Here is a 20,219-nt window from a genome sequence, read left to right as displayed (position 1 = left end):
GTAAGAGATTCTTCTTGATGACAAAGAAGTATTTCAGTAAACAAACTTAAAAACTGCTGAAAATAACCTTTCAAAATGGCAGTAATTTTATATTACTTTATGTCCCTTCCTTCCAGAGAAAGACTAAATTACATTCGCGTTGGTAATTCTTAACATTTTAAAATTAAATATATATCTACAATAAAAATAATATTGCTCATGAAGTTTGATTTATCGAAAATGTTGGTGAAACAAAGTGCGATATATTTAAATTCCCATAATAATTTGACTTATGTCGTGCGTCCAACCTTCCTGAACATCTAGCAGTAGGTTTCTTTTAGCACGGATGCTGGAAATTTCAGCAGATGAGAAACTTAAAAATCCTTATTAATTTAAAAATCGCCGAATTTATTGTGGACAAATTTCACAGCAGTTCATGGCACTGTGACAACTCATCCCATTTTTATTCAGCCGAGATGTAGCTAAATTACATGTCGACAGTAACATGCTTAAACCTGTCAAGGTCATTGCACTTCGTACAGTGGACAACCATCTCCTTCCAATTCCTTACCTATTCATAATTCATTATCAACTTACCATCTCTTTCCAAGCTATACAACCTCAGCAGCTGAAGCAGCGTAGTTAAATAACCCAATTATTATCAAAGGTAATTAAAGTTCGAGTTTTCTCTTATTTTAGCTCTCATGGATTAGGAATTCTAGTCTAAGAAAATTCAAAATCAACTTCTAAAGCAACGAGTTCTTTCAGGCAACATAACAACACAAAAAGGCACATACATCTATGCCCCGAGTGGCAGCGAACCCACGACTCCCGTGTTCCAGCGGTCCAGACACAGTGGCCAATTATTATTATTATTATTATTATTATTTAGAGTTCTGTCTGACGACAGGTCCATATGAACAGGATCCTTCCATCCTTTTCTCGGACTGGGACCTGTTCATATAAGTTCTTGGCAGATGATCCAGAAGTGGTTTGCCATTGCCTTCTTCTGTGTGTGAATGGAGTAATTGTTGGGATGCCACGGAGGAAAACTCCGTGTTGCCTAGACCACGGCCTTGCCCAATACAAGTTATAAATTCGGGCACCGCCGGGAATCGAACCCGAGACCCCAGGATTACAAGGCCAGCGTTCTAACCGCTAGACCACCTAAAACATCCACTTTTTAAATATCACTTTAGCAATAAAGCCAAATAGATGATTTCTGCAACGTCTATCCAATGTATAATTCATTTTAAAAAGAAATGGCAGACACCATTTTGTATGCCAGATAAATAAACGCCATCAATTCTGTTTGGCAACTCATTTCATTCTGGAGTTGCTATCGGCGGTTCAAAACGGGAGGGTAAGGTAATATAAAAAGAAGACATGCGAAGACCGAAATCCGCATTGCGAATGTTTAGCATGCACACAGCCTCAGTCTTCGGGGATAGAATTATCCTATTTGGAATCGACACACGAACACTCTTAATTCTGTATTGCATCTGGATTTGAATAGATCGACTTCCTGAAAATAAAATAACTATGTCTTCTTCATTGGACAAGCAAACTCACATAGAAGCCCTTCCTCTGCTAGTTTCTTTGTTTCCTTGTTTACGTCTATGCTATCAGAAGCTCAATTTTAAAAAAAGAAATATTTGATTTGCAGAATTTTCGTCACTTGAGTGTAACTGCCACTGGTAATAACTACAGTTGAAGCATCATGAACTCGACACTTTCCTCACCTGTAGGTACGTAAGCAGATATAGTCGGCGCACTAGTCTTTGGCCGGTGGAGAAGTTGGCGGAGCTGGCGGACGGGCCTAGTCTGTGTACCTGAGGTGGCACGGTCAGTGTATTTCTTTTGTTTGGGCGTTCGGTCCGATAAGCTCCTCGGTGCAGTCAGCATTACACTATCGCAAAAGAGACTCGCTCCTAGCCTTCCCCTTGAAAATTCAACCGGCCAAAAACTACTGCGCCGACTATAACGGTCAAGGCGTAGCAAGACGAAAAAGTGTCTGAGTATGTATAGTGTAGCTGAAAACATTTATCCTCTTTTAATTTTCACACATTCGCAAGCGCTAAATCTAAATTCCGCAAATAACACTTTCACATTCCGACAATAAAACGATAAAATGAGTTATCTCTTCGTATTATCAGCAAAGCTAGTAATTCTTTTGTTCCCAATGTATAGGGCAAATGATTGAATATATGGATACGATCAGTTTAAATATGTACATGTACGTTACGAGGATGAAGAACTGTTAGTCAGCTCGAGAATAAATGCTCTGACGACTTTAAAATAAACACACAAAAGATGGAAGATCACAGAATGAATAATACGTGATTAATAAGATAAAAGTTGTTCGTACATTGCCTGTGACTGATGTCGAACTACTGTTATCGATTCTTCATAATCATTATCCAAGTCTGAGAACAGATTTGTGTTATTTGTACTCGTGAGGCACAACACCAGCAAACTAAAATTACAGATTTGAGAACACATAAGCTGAACTTCCATTCGAATTACAGGAAACAAGAACTCAATATAAAACTTTTATACGAAACCTCTTATTCAAATGTCACTTGGAAAACTTTGAAAAAAATGCAAGGATATACGAGGTGCGATCGGAAAGTTTCAAGACTGTCAATAGAGGGCGAACCGGATGTAGTACGAGCTTCTGCCGCTAGGGGGTGCGGCCCACATTCATAGTGAATCAGTGTGCCAGCCGACATCATCGAATTAGCATTTGTTTCTTAGTTACGGGCGTTTTAGTAGTGCATTACACCGACCCTCCTGCGATTTCGGAATGGCGTGTGCATCAAATTTTGCCAAAGACTCGCCAAAACGGCTACGGAAACCTATGAAATGCTAAAGCAAGCATTTGGGGAGACCGCAATGGGTCGTGCACAAACTTTTGTGTGGCATTCACGTTTTAAAAATGGCCGAACCTCTGTCGATGATGACGAGCGTTCTGGACGACCATCTTCGAGTACAACATCCGAAAATGTTACGAAGATTCGGCAGGCCATTCACGAAGATCGACGTCGTACCATCAACGACTTGTGCGACGTTGTTGGGATAGGCTATGGGACCTGTCAGCTGATTCTAAAGGAAGAACTCCACATGCGACGCATCATGACAACGCGCCAGCGCACACCGCCCTCAAAGTTCGCCAGTTTTTGGCCTCAAACACCATGGCCGTCATCCCGCACCCTCCTTATTCGCCGGATTTAGCTCCGTGTGACTTCTTCCTCTTCCCAAAGATGAAAATTCAGCTAAAGGGAAGGAGATTTGAGACGATAGAAGAGATTCAGGCAGAATCGCAGATTTTGCTTGACAGGCTGACAAAGAAAGATTTCCAGGGATGCTTCCAGGCTTGGCAGCGGCGCTGGAATCGTTGTGTTCACTCCCAGGGGAACTACTTCGAGGGTGATGGATGAATTTAATACCTGAGATAAGTGTACGGGTTTTTATAGGCGCAGTCTTGAAACATTCCGATCGCACCTCGTACAAAAATACCTTTATTCACATTAACTGTGAGGAAATAATTTTTTATCGCTTCGAAACACGACGCTCGTCTAAATATCTAAAAATTCAGTTCCTACCTCAAAGAGAACAAAAGGAATTTCCATTACAATATTAAACTGGTTGAAGCTGTTTAAAAAAATAATAAAATTTTAGCCAGAGAGTCGTACGAAAGACATAAAAGCACTCTGTAGGCAAAATTCATAGTTATTTAGTATTAAATAAGACGGTACAAATACTTACCACCAGGCCTTAATGGGAATACCATATAACAAGAAGAAGCTATAATAAGAAGCTGAATCTTGTGATCTTACATCTTGGACAACTTAAGAACCTGTCTTTGTGCAAAAGGTCTTTATCTTGAAAGTCTTAAGGTGAAACTTACAACGTTAGCATTTATAAGCATGTTTGTAATCTGTCAAGTCTAACACACAAACGAGCGTATACAAACATGAGCAAAGTGTATATAGTCAATCACTAAGCCAATCTGAATGTCAGTCTGAAGTGGATCATAATTTATCACCATCAAACAGGAGACTCTTGGATGTCAAAGGCCTCTGAAGAGACAAAGGGTAGTAGAAACTGGTCTGTTACACGGCAAAACCTTCACAGTTTTGGGCACCGCCGAAATTCAAGCCTCAGATTCAATTATCATGAAGATACTGTACATACAATACGTTAAGCGTCTCACAACATGGCGAATTCTTACTTTACGAATGGGAAAGAATGTATCCAGATATGGTCTCCCCTTGAGACTACGCAACCATTATCTTTAAAACAATTCTCATGCGTGCTATGCAAATTGCCCGTTTCATCCACTTGATATAATTATTCTGACCATATTTGCTGAAGAGTATAAATTACAAAGTTCAGTATTGAACATTTTTCTATCTTAAATTTATTTATATTGGTTACGACATGAATCTGAAAGTTTCTTTTTTGAACTCTAAGTCGTGAGTGCCACGGTGGTCTAGCGGTTAGAACGCTGGCCTTGTAATCCTGGGGTCTCGGGTTCGATTCCCGGCGGTGCCCGAATTTATAACTTGTATTGGGCAAGGCCGTGGTCTAGGCAACACGGAGTTTTCCTCCAGGGCTTCCCCGGTTTCTCCGTGGCATCCCAACAATTACTCCATTCACACACAGAAGAAGGCAATGGCAAACCACTTCTGGATCATCTGCCAAGAACGTATATGAACAGGTCCCAGTCCGAGAAAAGGATGGAAGGATCCTGTTCATATGGACCTGTCGTCAGACAGAACACTAAATAAATAAATAAATAAATAAGTCGTGAGTCGAAAGTGATAATGGCGGATTCTACTACTCTTTCCAAAACATTTGATCCTGTCGCGCAAACAAGCCACTCAGTCAAGTACCAGTCATGTGCGTTTTTCATTCGTAGATTTTACAAACAAAAGAACGTAAAAACATCATAAAAAGTAAAGCAATATAACGGGATGTTGTGTCTGGGAAACGGCACGATATTTTCAGCTTAGAGAGTATAAACCAGAACATTGAAGCGCTTGGCGGTGAGTCATGAAGTTCCAACCGGGAACTGGGAAGTGACAGTTGCGTTCAACTATTATCAGTAAACGTGTTTTTCAAATTGAACATTTCTGTACCGAGTAACACCGAAAATTAAGAGTGGTAAAATACCATCCCGTTGTTCATTATTTTTTTTGTAGTGTTCTGTCTGCCGACAGGTCCATATGAACAGGATCCTTCCATCCTTTTCTCGGACTGGGACCTGTTCATATACGTTCTTGGCAGATGATCCAGAAGTGGTTTGCCATTGCCTTCTTCTGTGTGTGAATGGAGTAATTGTTGGGATGCCACGGAGAAACCGGGGAAGCCCCCGGAGGAAAACTCCGTGTTGCCTAGACCACGATCTTGCCCAACACAAGTTATAAATTCGGGCACCGCCGGGAATCGAACCCGAGACCCCAGGATTACAAGGCCAGCGTTCTAACCGCTAGATCACCGTGGCAGATTGTTCATTATAACAATAATAAAATAAACTTCAGATTATACGGCGTCAAATGATGTCAAGCGATTATCACAAATAGCGAGCAGGTGCTCAAAACAGAAGGTTACAGACTTCTGATCTACACAGTACATTTGTACGGACACACCGACAAAAACACACCCGTTATCATTCAATATTGCCGAGATTCGAAGTGGCCACCTTCAGATACGAGTTAAAACTATACCTTACTCAGTTCGAATATTAGCTTTACTGTTATAATAGCACTCGCCACCTTTTACCTTCATCAGAACCTAGTAACACAGTCGCGCTCCAATGAGTCTACAAGCTCGGAAACACCATGATGACAAATGAATGTGACGTCAGGGCAAGAACCATAGCAGCGGAAAACGTGTGCATGCGGCCAACAGCCATATTGTTTATAGCGAGCGTATTAACCCAGCTTCTATAAAGGGCAGGGCACTACCTTCATTTCACACTTTCAAAGACGAGTTATTAAGTTAAAAATATATTTAAAATTAGAAAAATAAACAGTTGCTTTCCAAACGTGCATTATATCATAGTCAGCAGTTTAGGAAGTAAATTATTGAAAGAAAGCGGTTTACAAGACTAACCAATGTTGACTGTGGTCTTCTAGGTTTTGACGTCATGTGGTCCTGTAAGTGGTTATCAAAAATTCTGATAAACCTGTCACCTATATCTTCTCAGGCGTGGGTTACAGCGTACAAGACCACACGGTGTCAAAACCAAAACAAGACAGTTAACATCTCCACACTGCCATAAGAAGACGAAATCTCAGACCTGTATTCACTCAGACAGACATCAGACGACTAAATGCAAATAAAATTTTCGTAAAACATTTTTCAGTATGCCTATATCAGAGTTCACACATGTTTAGGAAACTGAATCGGCCAACAAACCACATGAGTCCACAAAATTCACTTTAGAGAAAACTAAATGGAAATATGCTAACAAAAACTATTTATTCTACGCTTGATTTCCTCCCAAGAATAACTGGCAGGTATATAATTTGACGATACATTTGTCATTCACCAAAATTAACAAGCTAAGGTTACTTTCGGACTCGTGTGGTTTTTACAAGTACCCACATAACAGTGAAAGCACATTGTGTGACTGGTGCCATGTGTCTTTCGTCACTGCTGGGGTGAACATTTGAAGCCCCTCTGGGTCTCAGTAGTTCCTTTATGGTCAAAACACAAATCAAAAACAAGTAGTAAATCACCCTGAGTCCAAGATTTATTTAGTTTTCTCGGGATCACGATATATAAGGCTGCCCACTTTCTGTAAAGGTCTGGTCCGATGTGATTGTTGTGGGATGCGGTATATTTGTTCCTGGTTATTGCCACGGTAGCAATATTTCAATATTCTCGAAAATGGACTCACGTGGTTCAGTAAATGACTGATTAAATTAGTGTAGTTTTCATATGAACTACGTCTGCTTACTCACAAATGTGACCTACTGAGTGATCAGGTATATCACACACGTCATGAAAGGTGATTGATGAACATTAACCATTAGAGAAATAATTAATGACTTAATTATTCGGACAGCGTACAACACTGTCCAACATAAATTCAACAAGGTCTATATAGTCTATAAGGGATTGAACCTTGGATCTTCGTGACGCAGAACGTAAAGAACTCTAAAATATCGATTTTGTGACAGCCAGCGACAATTCGCCAGACGGGCAGTGATCAGCACCTAGTGTAATACTTCGTAGATTTCACGACACGCGAAAAACAAGTGTCATTGGCACTTGCAATTTGGGCAGTGATTCCAAAATATTCACGTTTCTGTGAGAGGTTAACCCGTCTGCCATTTTGACACTCATCTGGCAAACAATAAGGAGGACATTATAGCATACAGATATTCAGTCCGTCATTCAATCATCTCGTCATTCATTCACGCAATCCATCAGGTATACGCAGACAATTGTTTTATTGAATTTAAAAGCAAACGAACCAAAGGGATAAAATATTGCAATGTCCGCTTACATACAAGAAGAAGTTGTTCAAACATTCCGCTTTTATATTGACAATAATAACCACATTGTGTTCGAAGATAATAAACATAATATATTGTTTAAGGACCACAACGGAATGTTTTCCTGTAATAAAATTTCACTCAAACAAACAAGCAAACAAGGAAAGTTGTTTGCATCATTTTGGCTACATGATCAACCCATCGGTAAATTAAAAATATTAAAAAGTTAACATCTCATGAATTTGATCGTCATGAAACGTACCACACCCGCTGTATAAAAGAATGTTCAATGCTGATAAGATGCATGTTGAACTGAATTAATTCTTTTTGCCTCGCGTTATCTACAAATTTCTTTTATCTTACTTTGTTACGTGCTGCAGTATTCTGCTTCTGCTCACTAACGGATAACAAACTCACAATCATCGCACGTTATACTCACTTCCCTATATAACAACGTCATAAAAACCACCAGAAGTATTCAAGATGAAAAGTGTAAGAATTCTGTTGAGTATTTCGAATACAATTTTCGGGATAATCACAGTGAAAAATATATTTTATATTACCAACTTCTTCACTTTGATACTTTGAGACACGCATGAAATATATACGATAAAACATCAAATTTTACGCAAGAGTTTATATGATAATAACACAAACTAATTTGATTTATTATTTCTTATTATTCTTCACATTTTAAAGTATCTGACTTTATGATTAATTTCAATTGCTTTGTAACACATCTATTACACTACTATACTATTATTAACTCTAAGAATGTTTGTAACACCCGGTATACTGATTTAACTTGCGTCATTGCTTATCTTCACCAAACATTTATATTCAGAAGTTTATATTCAGAAGTTTATATTCTTAAAATATATTTTTAACAAATACAGTATTTTAGGTTATTAGGCCAAACACTTAATGTTAGCCCTTTCGAAACTATAAGAGAATAAACAAATTTAATTTTCAACATGCCCGTCTGTTTAAAAGGCCGGTTTAGATAAACGAATTATAATTAAACTGTACATACAGTCCTTCTTAAACTCGTAATTCAAAATTAAATTTAGTAAACAATAGTCAATACATACAACCACTATCAAAGTTAAATACATTTGCAACTACATGTTAACAAATACGATTGCTTATTATACCCAAAGTTATTTTAGACAGAGTTGTAACCTCATATGAGACAAGTTTTTTTGATGAACTCTCCAGTTTCTGCATAATCGTTTTATACATAATTACAAGAGATCGATTATCCTGCGGAAATTACAGGAAATTGAGTCTTCTCAACACAAGCTACAAAATACACAGCAAAATTCTGACCAACAGACTCAAAGTTATCGCTGACAAATTATTGCTAGAACAAAGCGGATTTAGGGAGGGCAAATCGTGTATCGAAGATTCGATGATGTTTTCACAATAAAACAAATAACAGAAAGGAGAAGGGAGGTTAACCTGACCTTCATAGACTATGATAAAGCATTTGATCGTGTACATAGGAACAAGTTACGGAATATAATGCATCAAAGAGCTTACCCAATATATTTGATTCAAGCAATTAAAAGTTTATACGACGAAACAAAGGTAATAATACAACAGGTAATCAAATTACAGAATAAATCGAAACAAATTAAGGAGTTAAACAAGTTTGCAGTTTATCTCAAACTCCATTCAACATTTATATAGATGGCATGATCAGGCCTAAATAAATACAGGAATAAAATATAACGACAGAATTTATTTAAATACAATACTCTTCTCAGGCGATTAAGTGATCTTACAAGAATCAGAACATAGTTTACAAAGGCCCTTGTACAAATTACACGAATTATGCTCAGAGTATAACATGAAAATATCAGTAAATAAAACAAAATCTATGGCATTCCATAGAAAACAATCAGTCAGATCGAAAATAGTAGTCGACGATTATACACTTGAACAGGTAACCCACTTTAAGTATTTAAGACGTGATGTTTCTTATCAGGATGGCAATGATGTTGACGTTAAACTAAAAAAAGTATGTGGTACAATCCGAAGCGGTCTACGCGGTAAAACTACAAAAAGATACTCAGCTAAAATTGTATAAAGTTATGGCAACCTCCACACTCTTATATGGCTCAGAAACATGGATAATAAATGCAAGGATAAAAGTAGAATACAGGCTTCAGAAATGAGAATTTTAAGAGAAGTTAAAGGCTTTACAAGGGAAGGTAAAATAAGAAATGAAGAAATTAGAAAGGAATCGAAAATATATAGTATTTCAGAAAAAAAATCAAGACTATCACGACAGGTGGGTTGAGCATTTAGATTTCCCAGAGAAGCATTAAATTATCTGCTAAAGCAGGGGTCGGCGAACATTTTTTCTAAAGGGCCAAATAGTAAATATTTTAGGCTCTGCGGGCCAAGAGGTACACTCGAGTTTATTTATATAGGTAAGCCTACTTATGTAACAAGAAAAAACCAAGTTTTAACAAATTTATTGAACAAAATGTAAAGTAATAATAATAAGTAGACTACAATTGTTTGAAATACAGCTCTACTAATGAGAAGAATGGAATTGCCTGTTTATGAGATAACACTTCACCAAACTGAGTTTTAAATTCAGTACTCCCTATCATCAAAATTGACTGTAAATGTTCATCCGTTAATGCTGACCTGTATTGAGATTTTACATATTTCATCTTTGAAAATGTCTTTTCACACAGGTAGGCGCTGCCAAATACAGATATAAATCCCCGAGCACATGATCTTAATTCACCGTATTCATCGCTTGGAAGACATTTATAGAATTCTTTCTCTCAACTACTCAAATCGGCCGTTTCGTTATAGCGCGTACTTTGAAATTTCAAAGAATTTAAATAAAATCCGTTCTTAGCTCGCGGGCCGTACAAAAAGAGGCGGCGGGCCGAATTTGGCCCGCGGGCCGTAGTTTGCCGACCCCTGTGCTAAAGGAAAGACCTCGGAAGAGATCGAGACGGAACAAACAGTCGCCTAAAACTTTAAAGACGACGATACATAATTACTGCCAGATTCTAAAACAGGTTTCATAAACAGCGTATGCGAGATTAGTAATACACTGTACGCGTTGAATATTCAACTTTATACGCGCGCATCCTCGTTAAAGACCTATGTGAAAAGTATTTCTTTACGCGAAATCTCTGCCAAAAAAAAAGAGAGTGAGGTCTACTTGTTTGTAGCGATGTCGCTGTGGGGGATAACACGGCTTAAAGGATGCTTGTTTGTCAAGCTGTCATTACTGGCTGTATAAAACAATAATGAAAATAAGATAAAAGAGACTCAGTGCTTCAAAGGTTCGCTTCATAAACCACCCATGCCTCGGCATCCTTTGCTGGACGACGCGTAGTTGTTTGTGAGACGCAGGTTGTAAGTTACGTTTATGAACAGACGTCTTTGTACAGATACGGACAACTACCTGGAACTTGAACCAAACTTTGTGGTATGTGCACTTGGTTAAGCTTTTACGATAAAAGAAAATATCTCACGTTTCAGTTTTCGATAGCAGTTCAAGTCATGCAATCGATTCCACAGTATGAATTCAGTGTTTTGATTTCGTTTTACTGACAAAGATTATGTATTTATTGAAGCGGTTCATTTCTTGAGGTAAAATTCTTGTCTCATGACTAGTAGAATTACTATAAATATCACAAAATTGTGATATCACTCATATGCCAAGTTGTTTGTCCATAACGTTTGACGGTCTCCAAATCACTGGATTTGCTTCAAAACGACGCAGCTGAAAGCCTCAGAATATTTTACCAACTGATACATTGCTAATGTATTCATGTGCCCTATTTGATTCCTTCCTTTAAGACCGAAGTAAAGCACGACGGATGAGTCTTCATGAGTGATAAATACGATAGGAACTCAACAGATGACATATAAAACCTGCTACATAAAATATCTGCCCTAGATTTTAACGTTTGCATCTTTCTTACAATCTATAACATGGAACAAAATATTTCGTAGATATTAATCAAAACGCAAAGATCAAATTAAAGATTACTTCTAAACCCTTGTATATCAACACATTGTGATAAGGTTTCCTGCAAAATTACCTATCTTCTCTTGCGTGGTGGTAGATTCTATAAATAGCATATAAATCACAGTTTTTATTCTCAATATTAAACTAAACCAATAAATAACCTGAACATTACTAGCGAAATGTGACCTAGGCGAATGGTTAACCACACGACAAAAAAACATCATTGTCACAGGTTAGGCAAACCACTGTCATATTTCTGGATATATTAATCGTTAAGACAGTTTATGCAATAAATTATAACCTCCGTACGAAATAAACAATTTATTCCTACTATTTAAATTTAAGAACATAATCCAGTACTATTTTAAAACTATAAATCAATACTCTGTCATCAGTGACGACAACTCTCATAAGAAGTTTCATTTGACCTAAAATGCACTGGAATCATAAGAACACACAGTTAAGTTTAATCTAAAATTGCTCAACGGTTTAGCATCTGAAATCGCCTCTGGTGTTTTAAAATGTACATATAAATTCCATTTACAAATTTATTTCAGAACAACTGTTAAAGCCTCGTCACTTAACAGATTTTGTGAGAGCCCCATTGGTAATTCTAAACACGTCAAAACGATCAGAAACTCTCCATAACATTTCAAGGTCAACTGATATGCAATAATCCCGAATGCTGAATTTAGTTCATCAATATTTTGAGGGATTCGGGCGGGACGTGTAGACATTCTTCTTAACATACCAAGCCCCTGCCAAAAAATATTAGTGAGTTCCGGAGACCTAGGGGACCGCCTATGCCGGTAATATCCCTGGCGAACGATTGCTCAGAATTTCTTTTCACATTGTGACCAAAAGTGGGCTGTGTGTCATCTTTCTGAAAAAAGAATGTATTGCCTCGGTTTCTTCATATTGTGACAAAGTTCCATCAACCCATTAATACCCGGAGAAGATTACAAATAACGAAATTTTCTCCTTCTCCTGTCCCTTTTACGTCCAACTGTTCTTCTCATAACTCTGTTCTTACACATCCTCAATATGTGATGTTCCCTTAACGTTAGAGATCAGATTTCACATCCATACAAAATAAAAGGTAAAACAAAATATTATTTTTATTTTAAACTTTATGTTCTTAGACAGATAAAGAGAAAACAAGAGACGGTTTACTGGATGATAAAAAACATTCCCAGAATTTAGTCTATTCTTAATTCCGTCGTGAACACAATTCTGATTTGTTACTTTTATTCCCAGATATTCGAACTTTGCCAAATTTTTACCAGATCTGTCAACTATCTTCACACAATACACTTATTTTTTCCTGTAGTTTGATGATGAGACGAACATAAACATGGCCTTCTTGCGTTCACAATTAGACCAACTTCATCACCGGATTCTCAATACATCTTCTGTGTTTTGCTTTGCATTTATCATAATCATATACCAGAAGGGTCCTATCCAATTACAGTCGTTCTTTGTTTCATTGGACGGCGTATTTTAAGCAAAGATAAAAAGCAATGGTGATAAAGCATCTCATTGTTTCTGACCATTCTGAGTAGGATGTGGATCACATAAATGTTTATCTACACAGACCTTAAACATATTTTAATTATCCAAACTGATTTTATAGTTTATAAAAAATGTTGAAAGAGTGTAAAGTCATGAGATCAAGTGGCAGTGTTATAAAACCGCACGTGGTGAGTGGCATTGTTTATTTTGAATGGACCACGTGCGTAAACTTCACAGTCGGAATGGAGATAAATCAACTTGAAATGGGCCGATAGGAGACAGTAAATCGCCTTGAAGTACGTTGTTACGGTTTTATTAACTGAGATATCTTAGTATTCATTAAACGTTGGATTTTTGAGTTTACTGCCCGTATCATTAAAATCTTATCGACCACAGGAACAGTACAGTGAAGACATAATCGTAATTGAATCACTACTGAGAAGTTTTCACTTGCTCATAAATCCATTCGTAACTTTTATAAAGCCGGAAGATTCGATACAGTGTATACAAAAGCACGCCAACCGCCCACATCCTGAGAAACATGAATTCTGCAGCATTTACTTAAAACCCATTTTAATATTATCCTGTCTAAAACGAAATCTTCCAAGGTGTCTCTTCCCTTAAGGTTTTCCGACTTACATATTGTAGATATTAATCTCTCCATGCGTGCTACATGTCACTTCCATTTCATTCTCCATGAATTTATCAAACTAATATTTAGTAAAGAATAAAATTTATCAAGCCTTTCACTGTCTCCTAAGAGCCGGGATAGCTCAGTCAGTATAGTGACTAGCTACGGGCTGGACGACCGGGGTTCGATCCCCGATGGGGGCAGGATTTTTCCTCTAGCCTCTGCGTCCAGACCGGCTCTGGGGCCCACCCAGCCTCCTCTACAATGGGTACCGGGGTCCTTTCCCGGGGGTAAAGCCGGCCGGGGCGTGATGCTGACCACTCACCCCCATCTAGTGCCGAGGTCAAGGAAGAGAGGAGCTATACCTCCTCTCACCCCAAACGCCTACATGGCGTATAGTGGGACAAACTTTACTTTACTTTTTCACTGTCTCCTGTCACTTCAATCCTCAGTATGCTGAAAGCGACAAAGATTCACACCCATACAAACAACAGAGAAAAACACAGTTTTATATATTTTTCCAGGTTTCCAATTTTTATATAAAGGACGAAAATACCAAATATTCTGACAAGCATCGTGTGTGGCGTTTTACGTTAACCAACATTTCTGAAGAACGTGCCACTACACTACACATCTTGGTGCTCACGTCATATCAAGAAGACCACAATCCACAATTTTGAAAACTATGAAAATCTCTAATCTCATATAATAAGCATACTTGCCTTGATATTTCAACCTGTCACTACTTTCTCGAGAAAAAAAAATGCTGATAATAATGCATGGTGAACACGAAATTTACAAAGTTTTTTTCCATAATACATTCAGATCTGTATGCAGACAATGGCTGAACAGGAAAACAAGATTCAGGCTTTTGATATCTGCAACATGACTGGTTTTCAAAGTAAAGAATTATGTACACAAGCTATGCCTTTCAACGTCTAGACACTTCGACGTACGCTCTGGACCAAAAGAAGGTAACAGTGACAGAACGCTGGAGGAAATTACATGACAAGAATCTTCTTAACATGCATTCTTCAACAAAGGTTATTTTCGAAAAATCAAATCAAGGACAGCCAGACATTCAGGACGTGTATCAAGCATGGCAAATTAAAAAGTGCTTTCTTAATTTCGTTCCTGAAACCCGAAGGAAATAAACCACTTGGAAGATCTAGGTGGAGATGGTATAATGATGAGGAAGCGAGTGTGATTATAAAAACATGATTTATCTAACTCGGGATGCGACCACCGTTGCAGTCGTATGAAAACTGTAATGAATCTTAGGTTTCCACAAAGGACAAAGAGATTTTATGAAAATATGAACGAATATTAGCTTTTCAAGAGAGATTATGCTCCATCAGGACAATAACCATCCTGAAGATGGAGGTAGTAAACATCTCTGAAACGTCGGTAAAGTTTTATAATACTACACGGCGAAACAACCCAGACGACAGCCATCTTCATATTCGCTGCAGCGAGAAATAATTTAATTTAATTTATTACCGTTTTATTTAACGACACTGCCAGAATAATGCCTGTCCACAGGAACTCGATCGAAAGGTCACATGCCAATTTGCACGATTAAAGTACCCTCAATTTTATTGAAGACTATAAATTTATGTTCCTAAATATTATATTAACTGCCAGCACTGGCCGTCAGACCACAGGTTATTATTATTAGTGTTCTGTCTGACGACAGGTCCATATGAACAGGATCCTTCCATCCTCTTCTCGGGCTGGGACCTGTTCATATACGTTCTTGGCAGATGATCCAGAAGTGGTTTGCCATTGCCTTCTTCTGTGTGTGAATGGAGTAATTGTTGGGATGCCACGGAGAAACCGGGGAGCCCCCGGAGGAAAATTCCGTGATACCTAGACCACGGTCTTGCCCAACACAAGTTATAAATCTGAGCACCACCGGGAATTGAACCCGGGACCCCAGGATTACAAGGCTAGTGTTCTGACCACTAGACCACCGTGGCGGTAGACCACAGGTACCAAATTAAAATGTAAATGTAAGTCTATTATTATAACGATAATTATATCACGAAGAGGTTTCACAAACGTCTTATATGTTCATTATATCTCATACAACGCACCATAATATCTGTATACAAATCAACGGTTGCCACAACATTTATAAAATTATTAGGATATTTCTGAAGAATGGATCAGAAAGTATATTCGAACACAGGACCTGACAATCCCTAAAAGTGCTCGGTCCCAGAACAAGCAAGATTCTGATTATATACGCCTAATCTTGAAACTTGGACAAATTTAGTTATTTTATTAAGTGATATGTTTTATAAGTAACTGTTGGATCAAATGCAGTACGTGATCTTGTCAAGACTTTATCCTTATACTGTAACAAGATTGGCTTAAACCTTTCAAAATCTTAAGCGAAGAAATCATTCAAGTATAAAGCCCGACACCTTAACCCGGCTTGAAAACTTCAATGCATGTACGTATCTTGGCGATAACCACACTGTAAATATGACGTAACTAGCTCAAACTAATACAGTGTTTATTGAGAAGCTGAGAGTCGCTAGGCTTGTCAAGTCTTCTTGGCAGAAGGCTCAAACAGCACATACAAGATGGAAAAAAAATGACCACGGTCAAAGTCAACACCACCAGCCAATAACTACAACATTAGCTACGATCTGACTTGGACGTGAGACCAATCGCTTTAATAATGTTTACACAATTTTGATAAGTCAAAATCCTTTTTTAAAAGAGACCACTCACGATTATTAGAGACAATTTCTATACACTCAACTGTTGAGTTATTTTTCTGACAATTCAACACTGAATAAAAATAATAAAGGAAGTTTTTCTCTAGAGTGCAGTTGTCTTTGCCACTTTAGCAGAGTACAGAAGTCTGAAAACTACAGTAAATCGAAAAAGTCATAAAATGTACGCACAACGGAAGAATTCTGACGTCTTTCGTCTGTTATCGTCTGTATATTTTCAATTCGCGAATGACAACCTTAGATGCTTTCCTATAAAGAGTGTAAAACATAAAGGGCCGCCGATACTAAATTTGATGGAAATCCATAATACATTTTTCGTGTTGTGAGACGTTACATCATCAAAACAACATCCGGGTAAAATTCTATCATGCTAAAATTTAAATATTTAATATTCCAAGGTTGTTCCGATGATCAAAAGTTATAAATCTGGCCTTTTAATCTATGTTTCGGTTTTATCTTATCACCTGAAATTGCATAAATATGATAATATACTAATCTACCACCTTTCATTCCATTTATTTATTTTTTTTTTTCAAAATTAACCGATGATTTATTAATTTTTCTAACACATTACCATGTTCTCAGTTTGCAGTAGACCTGCATCTCTTACGTTTTTTATATTCAGTCCCTTAAAGTAAATCTAATAAGTTTAATGAAATCCCATGGGCCTATGATCAGCCCACACCACCAGTCTAACCAGCATCGGTGAGGTATCTGACAGGAAGAAAACTGTAATACTGAAAAAAAAAAAATTCAGAAGACATAAAATGTGTTTTGTTTCTGTAAACAACTATTCGAAACACTTTCGGCTGCTATAAATATTTATCGAGTTACGTTTCAGATGTGCGCAGAAACTAATATTACCATGCATCATCAAAACAACGCGAGAGGAATTTACGTCAAACTACTCTTCTACGTATATTTAATTTTATTACCCCTATCAATTTAAAATTTCCATACATTTATTTATGTTATTAAGAACTACTTTAGCATTTCATCTCTTGCTATGTTATATATGGATTCATACACCATCCAACCGTCGTGTAAATTACACATCTTAGTATACATCAGTGACGTTTAATTTATTCGAATGTGGCTAATTTCCAAAAGATTTATTACAGACATATAACTACTGTAATTGAAATAAAATTTATGTAGTTGCGTTGACGGTATCTACAAACCATTGTCATGTACCACGTCTACATGTAAAGTAACCCATTATTTTCTTCCGATTTTAAACAAAGTTAAAACATACTGACAAATTTTAGTAAAAACTCTCAAATATTAAACTTTATTAAAATCCGTTCAGCGTTTCTCGCATTACGTAAGGACAGACGGAAACTAATTTGTAACATCTACAATTTTTCACTCTTACTAAAGATTACAACATCTAATCCTCTAAATATTTATTTATAAAACTATTCAGTTTTCCATCTAAAGTAGAAGTTCATTGTTTCCGACTCTGATCAAAATTAAATTTGCCAACAAAATTAATGATCATATTTTAGTGACGATAAACAATTTTTGATGCTGGAAGTGTTGAAAGTGTCGTGACGTTGTTAAATGTCAGGTCAAATACGCAGGAAACTCTTTCATCTCCACCGATATGTCACAGTTAAGCTTCAAATAATAGAGGGCAGCAGCTACACACAGTTTCACGTGTCAAATGTAACCAGCGAGATCCACAGTATCGAGCTGTTCTAACTACAAAATTTTACGTCCTGGGAGGAATTTATAACACATACATTTATCAAAATACTTTAATCTATTTGGCGATCTTATAAAGAATTGTAAACCAATAATTAAGCAATTTATTGATTCATACCATGTTTCATGAAAACACGTCAATTTCTTGGCAGAACAGACACACACTAATTATGATACCACAAGCCTGCATTTCATCATAAAATAAATAACGTACTCTAAAACACATGTAAACGTTTTTTCAAGACTTCAACAAGCCACGAGAGTTCTCTCCGCAACAAATTTAACGGTTTTAATTAAATTTTCGTATACATACAGCATCATAAAAAGCAAAGAGTAAAATAGGGCATTCAATTTATTTTTATTTTTACCGCGTGAAATATAATTTTATACAGGAGGTAATTTAGTTGTACAACTTGTCACAAGCTTTTTTTAAGAAGCTTAACACTTTTAGATGTTCACTTCAAATCACTACCCTTTTAAAACTTTGTATGAGTACAACCCAACGACCGAAAAGTAGTGAGATTTTTAAATCGCTAGATATTTATTCAGCTCATGAGTGAAAAAGAGTAGTTTTCATTTCCCCCCAAAAAAAAATTGAAAAAATTTGAAAAATTGAAAAATTAAATATTTAGCTCCCGTGACTGGTTTACGTTTTTATTATTTATTCTACCTTCCAGCATAAACTGTATCGACTTCTGTTGCTCTGGTCCACATTAGCCAATAAATGGACCCCCCCCCCTAAATTAGTTTGTAAGACTTTTTAATTTATCCCCAGTATACACTGAAAATAGAATACCTATTCTTAGTATGCCTTGTAAGCCTAACTAGTCTGTTAATTACCATTTAAGAAATCTCTTTTTATTCGATATAATCGTAACTTGACCGTAACAAATTATAGAAAAATCTAAAGTAATAAATAAACATAGAGGAGAATGTGAATATGGCGGCCACTTAAGCGAAAAGCTAGATAAAACAAAAAATATACGCAAAGTTGGACATATTCATGGTTTATCTTCATAAAAAATATAACATAAATAATTGTAATTAACAGAAGGCAGACAAACGCAATATACGAGGTGCGATCGGAAAGTTTCCAGCCTGCGCCTATAAAAACCCGTACACTTATCTCAGGTATTAAATTCATCCATCACCCTCGAAGTAGTTCCCCTGGGAGTGAACACAACGATCCCAGCGCCGCTGCCAAGCCTGGAAGCATCCCTGGAAATCTTTCTTTGTCAGCCTGTCAAGCACCATCTGCGATTCTGCCTGAATCTCTTCTATCGTCTCAAATCTCCTTCCATTTAGCTGAATTTTCATCTTTGGGAAGAGGAAAAAGTCACACGGCGAATAAGGAGGGTGCGGGATGACGGCCATGGTGTTTGAGGCCAAAAACTGCCGAACTTTGAGGGCGGTGTGCGCTGGTGCGTTGTCATGATGCGTCGCATGTGGAGTTCTTCCTTTAGAATCAGCTGACAGGTCCCATAGCCTATCCCAACAATGTCGCACAAGTCGTTGATGGTACGACGTCGATCTTCGTGAATGGCCTGCCGAATCTTCGTAACATTTTCGGGCGTTGTGCTCGAAGATGGTCGTCCAGAACGCTCGTCATCATCGACAGAGGTTCGGCCATTTTTAAAACGTGAATGCCACACAAAAGTTTGTGCACGACCCATTGCGGACTCCCCAAATGCTTGCTTTAGCATTTCATAGGTTTCCGTAGCCGTTTTGGCGAGTCTTTGGCAAAATTTGATGCACACGCCATTCCGAAATCGCAGGAGGGTTGGTGTAATGCACTACCAAAACGCCCGTAACTAAGAAACAAATGCTAATTCGATGATGCCGGCTTGCACACTGATTCACTATGAATGTAGGCCGCAAAAGCTTTAAAGTATTTCTACACAGACTGTACAGTTTGTTAGTACCAAGTCAAGTTTAGCAAGATAACTGGCTAGATGCCCGGCGATTGAAAACTGGCAGGTCAAGAGAACACTAATATTTGAAATCGTAAAACTGCATAGATAATAAAGACACCAACTATCGTGTCTAAACTGTAATTCTGGGACAAGACGTAAATTTCGATTGTCTAAAAAAATTAGAGATTTTGAATACTAAAGATCATAAAC

This window comes from Zootermopsis nevadensis, unplaced genomic scaffold (genome assembly GCF_977971745.1).
Source record: "Zootermopsis nevadensis isolate Lab colony 2312 unplaced genomic scaffold, Znev_1.0 Znev_ptg000009l, whole genome shotgun sequence".
Taxonomy (NCBI): domain Eukaryota; kingdom Metazoa; phylum Arthropoda; class Insecta; order Blattodea; family Termopsidae; genus Zootermopsis; species Zootermopsis nevadensis.
Note: the sequence above shows the minus strand (reverse complement) of the source record.